The 6,012-nt window shown below is 35.4% G+C and overlaps 1 pseudogene; it reads right to left on the reverse strand.

The window, feature by feature from the left end:
* Positions 2,279-5,664, reverse strand: LOC105158556 (annotated as a pseudogene).

Raw genomic sequence — 6,012 nt, forward strand, 5'->3', positions numbered from 1 at the left:
ATCTCACCAATTAGGTTTTATTTTGGTGGTTGAAGTTGAAATTCCACAAATAAATATGAAATTATAAGTTTGAGTCCGGACAGATATATAATTATTATTTGTTTTTTGTCATACATTATTAATTGTAATTTAGACATTATTAAGGGATATAGCAGATTGATATGCGAGAAAACAATGTCCTTAGAAACAGAGCTCTAGATGTGTCCATGTAAAGATTAAATTGGAAAATGGCATCTCAATTTGTTACACGACTGTCCCCTGCGCTAGTAGGACTTCATCCCAAATTAGTGCAACCCTGAAATTCTAAGGAACAAAGTTTTCTTAATTTTTAGAGTTAATAATATTTAAACTTCCTCTAAGAATTCAAAATTACACATTTTTTCAGTAGACTTTTGAAATTACTCTTGCACCACCTCCAAAAATTCGAAATTACACATATTTAGATAGAAATATTGATGTCAGCGGAACATTGCATAAACTTGTAATTTTACGCTACCATCCCTCCAATTTCTCTATCTCCAAAAGAACATATATGTGTTGATAGATTTTGAAGGTTGAGATGAAAGAAAGAACACTTTATTGAAAGTTGTACATTGTTGCATGAACACCAAAAAAATATGAACCTCAATACACACTGCCAACCAAATGCCAGCTTTTTAAACCTTGGAAATACTAGAAAACAGAGATGAAGAAGTCACTTTCAAATCAATTAGTTGGGCAAAATGAAAGATGAGCATTCCAGATGAAATCATTGAGTCCCTCATCGTTCCCTCCCTATCCTAAAAACTAAGACTATATACAAACCATCACATGCTTAAGAGACGAGGTGGACCACGTAATCATTCACACCATACAGCTTCAGATAAATCCCACTCTTCCAGATCCCAAGAGAAATAGGAAAAACCAAAAGTAGATTTAGTGCATGCATTGCACTCACCCTCTAAATTGCACCTTCAGCATAACTTTAGCTGTACGTTTGTAAAAACTAAGGAAAGGGGTTTGTGGGGCTAACTTCTTCTTTCTTGGTGAAAAGGGCTGAGTGCCAGTGGAGGAGAGATCCTAAAAAGGCTGATAAATCTATTCAAAAGTTGTACTGAAAACTCTTTCATGAGTTTTCTTCACTTCTTTGATGGATGGATTCCTTAAATTGCGCACCTAAAATGCTTTTGAGGGAATTTATGAAGCTCCCCTTTTATTGAATGCTACTGTAATGTATAAGTACAGAGGATTTTTGTTGTTGCTCTTTGCCCTACAGCAGCATGCCCCCCAGATATAACAAAAAAAAGAAAAAAAGACATGGAATGTAGGATCATTCCTCATTTTAGAGCTTAAGCAAGAGCAAAATCATGGCTTCAGACTGCTATTTACCTGAAAAGCCTTGATTCATATATTGCCGTGTTCCTTTGTAGTAATAAAAGTAAATAATTACACAGACATCTAGTGAGATTTGGACCTATAACAAAGGAACCCAATTTTGAAAAGTTAAACTGAAATCACTTTGTAGTTATTTATATTATAAACAACGAAGGTTGTTTGACATTATGGAAGAATCTATAAATAAAAGGTGAAGTATAAATTTTGAAAAATGAGAATTTTGTAACATCTATACAACTTAGTAGTTGTTTATGTAATTATTCAAACAATATTACAGAGGTAGATAGACTAGGCAGGTCATGACAGCTGCAACTGATGTCATTAACAATATTTTATCACTATCACAAAGTAAGAACGCACCATGAATATATATGTAAGAGTTAGAACCAAGCAAGGACAGAGAACCCTAATAGTGAATGTCTGTTTAGTTTGGATTTTATAATTTTTATTTTACACTTCTTGAAGATGTTGACAGCATCCTATGTGAATTCTTAAAGGGTACATGGAATCATGACAGTAAAGGCAAGGCATTGTGCATGCTGATTTTAACTTTTTGAAACATTGCCTTGATCGACTCCTTGTTGATGTGGTGTTTCTGAGCCTGTCATTCCTTAATCAGTAAAAGAGATACGAAATCCAACGTGATACAATCTTCAACCAAATATGAATACCTAAAACATCTATTTTGGAATCCTTCCACATTCAAGTGAAACCTACATGTCCATGTTGTTTTCATGAAGTGCAAAGTATATCTATTTACAATTCATCCATCGGTAAACCTTCCACGTTCAATATAGAACAAACTAAGGAACAGTACTGTAATGACTACATCTACTCTAAATGATACCATTACCTAGATGCATGAATTGTTTTCTGTATAGGTATTTCCCTTTTGGATTTGTGATCGGGGTAGAGGTGGAGAGTGAACCAAAGAGGCAAAACACTAGTAAGAGGCATAATATAACAACAATTTTCTTTTTTAGCATTATCAGATATATAACTGCCTACACTGACCTGCTTCAACCTCAGAGGGGCAGTAGGGGCACTTAAATGGCCTCATGCTGTTGTTTTTGGACAACTTGGTGATAGATTGCTTGCATAATACATGTCCACAAGACAACAGCATAGGAGGATTCTCTTCACTTGCTTGATCCCAACTCACCGGACATACAAATATGGAATGGAACTGAAACTCTCTATCCAAATCCATTGCATCACATTCATCAGTTTCAGAAGGGTGGGCAATCCCTGAACTCCGGCTGCAATTGTAACACTCAACGGGCTGTCATAAGCCTGCCCTATAAGGTTGCAGAACTGCCTAGTGAGCTCCTCAGCCAGTTTGTCCCAGTGTGCGGAGGATAGTAATTCTGCATATGGTGAGGAATCAAGCCTCTCAGCCCATAACAGACACACCATAAGTTTTTGGATTTCAGCCATATGATTGGAAGCAAAAGGAGTCAAAAAGGTTCTAGCATACTTCAGAGCTTCATCTCTGCCCCTTCTCTGCAAGATCTCCACAAACTGGAGACCGTGAAGTTTCAATTCAATATTGGATCCATTTTGTTTAAGTTGTTCGTGATTATTCGAGGCCCAACTCAGAGCAGGCTCCAGATTTCGGGATTTGATGGCTTCAAGTATTTGATTCATTTCTAGAAATGGAGATTTATTTGCTGCAGCCTCTGGTTCCTTGGATTCATCCACAAAACAATCACCAACATCAAACTGGCAACACCGGTAGCAGTGGCTGGCAATTATTTGGTTAACAATATGGCTATCAAAATCAACATTGCAATAAGCCTCTGATATGTCAGGATTGAAATATTTCTCAAGAAGCTTAGGATATTTGCTCAACACAACATTCAATTCTTTTTGTGTCCCTTCCAGCTGGCTGGTAGGAGCAATTTCTTTTAACTTAGCTCTTAGTTGACTAAGAATCAACTTATGATCAGTAGAAGACGTAGAACCACCAGATTCTATTTGTGATAAAGCTTGTTCTATTTCTTGTCCAATTTGTTCAATTATTTCTTGAGATTTTTCAGATGATGACTTGTGCTTCTTTGTAACACGGTCAAAAGCATCTTTGATGGAATTCAACTCCATAATTGAACACCCAAATTCCTCAGGCTACAGTGGTCTTCAAAAATAATTGTCACCTAAAGAAAGAGACAAAAGACTAGAGTCACAACATAACTGAATTTCAAAAAGCTATACATGAGTACACAGAGAAAAACATGGAGACACTGCCTCCACTGCCTCCAGGGTCACGTGGAGAAGGAAACCATGATAAGCTATGAGAAAGATGAAAAGAAAAAGGACTCTAATCAATTTAACATAGAAAAAGAAACATGAATAAACAATAGTAGCATTCTGCACAAATGACATCGAGAAATCTAAAACTGCGCCATTTGGCAGCATCTAGTAACATGCCATCATCAGTGCATTCTAGATATGAGGTAAGAAGACTATTATAACTGCAAAAATAACCAACAAGAAAGAATACGAAAAGAAGTTTTCATTTGAGGAAACAAAATGATATAACATAGCACTTTTTACAAGGTTCCCAAACATCCAATCATTCAAGAAACAATTAGTGCTAGTGAAGTGATACATTCAGATCTGCTACAAAATGAAGAGAATCACCAGCCTCAGCGTAGAGAAGATGTGCATTTGGGAAAGAGAAGAAAGGCCCTTCAATATTTTATCACATAAGAAACTCAAGAAGATATGAAACACTCTCAAGCCATGGGAATTTACTCTTGGGCTTTATATATCATTCACAGGAACAACAATCACTCTCCACCTATGTTCAATTCGAACAAGGTTCAAACCTAAACTTGGGCTGCTGTACCCTAACTACATATGAAAACATCTAAAATGCTAAAGGATGTCGTGTGTCATTAGAGAAATTCACTTACGTTCGATTGCTCTCTAAAATATTAAGATAAAGAACATTAAGTACACTTAAAGCTGGTGTTGCTAACATTTCAGAACTCATGACATGTAGAACTGTAGCGGAACAGTTTGCTATCTCTAAGTTAGTCCAACACCATAAAAGTAAAATTCTTTGGGGATGTCACATGCATTCTATGTCGAATGTTTTTACAGTGACTCATTTTTTTTCTTTTTTCATTTTTGCATTTTGCTTACTAACTGTGTTCAGTATCATCAGCAAGGTCAGCAGTGCCATTGATGCATCTTATCTTAGGGAGGTAGTTCCAGCAGACAAAGTGTGTGTCCTATATTCTATCGTGAACTAGTTTTGAAACAGTCTTTGAGAATAGATAATGTCATTAGGTTACCATAATAATGTAAGGGTGGAGAAGGGGCTTAGAGGAAAGTAATATCAGCTAACGGCAGAAAGTAGTTATTTTAGTATTAATGTTAAACTAATTATAATTTAATCAATCAAACAGTGTAACCAAAAAACATATCAAGCAAACAGCAAACCAAAAAATTTTAGCCAGAACATAAGAAAGATGATGCATTCCCAGGTATATCCATTCCTTTTATGCAAAGATTAAGCGTAGGTTATTTCTGCAAGAATAAGCATCCTAGATACATGTTAAAACTGAACTCTAAGCAACTTTGGGCCATAAATCTAAAACTAATCCTAAGAATCATATAATAAAAAACAATCCTAAGAAAATAAGGTTCCTTAAAAAGTATAATCCGTCACAACTACTTACTGAAAAGGATGCAGCATCCTAAACTCACCAAAGAAGCCGGAAAAAACTAAAGTGATGCTCCAAACACGTCTAACTTTACATACTATCAGAAAAAAAGAGCATCAACGAGACCGTAGTTTGTCCTCAATATCAGCGTCAAAAAGTTAGCTCAATTACGCGGAGCTACTGATCGCTGCAATCAAACAGCTGTACTATAAAAAATCATAAGCAATTTACACTCACCAAAGTCGAACAAAATTTTACAGTTTCATCAATGAAATTTTCACCTAAAATCAAATCAAATTCAGGAAACAAACTATTATTCAGATCGTCAGGAGAATTAAAAAAAAAAAAAAAACACGAAGAAGTAAATTGACAATGATTCAAGCACATTACCTGCGTAACCGGAACGAGAAGTATTCTATCCAGCTCAGTGCGGAGCAGAAGAAGAGTGACGAAAGTGGAAATTGCAGTGATGATTGATTGAGGAACAGCTCAGGGAAAATTGTTTGCTTTCGAGAAAGTAAACGATGAGAATCGGAGAAATTCAGCGTCCGATCTTTCTTTAAATTCGGAAAATGTTTTGGCATTTTCAGTGACAATTCCCCCCCGGCACTCAGCGGCCTTAATGGGCTTATCTTTCTGTAGCCCATATTGTCCAAAATACAAAACCCCTGCCCCTACTCTTAGGATGGGCCACTCAATCAACACATATTGTGAAAGCTACTTTGTTATAATCTATACCAATGGAAAAAGAGAAGACATTTTTCACTTACAAACAATACGATTTTTATTACTACACTAATTTTTTTATAATGCCGATGATATCTTAAATTATTTTTTTTCTTTTTAAAATATGATATATTGATTATATTTTATTCTAATGTATAAAATATTTTAAAGCATGATATTATTTATTATATGCATATAAGAACAACAATTACAGTAAAAATGAAATGAGATGATTTTGCGA

This window comes from Sesamum indicum, linkage group LG3 (genome assembly GCF_000512975.1).
Source record: "Sesamum indicum cultivar Zhongzhi No. 13 linkage group LG3, S_indicum_v1.0, whole genome shotgun sequence".
Taxonomy (NCBI): domain Eukaryota; kingdom Viridiplantae; phylum Streptophyta; class Magnoliopsida; order Lamiales; family Pedaliaceae; genus Sesamum; species Sesamum indicum.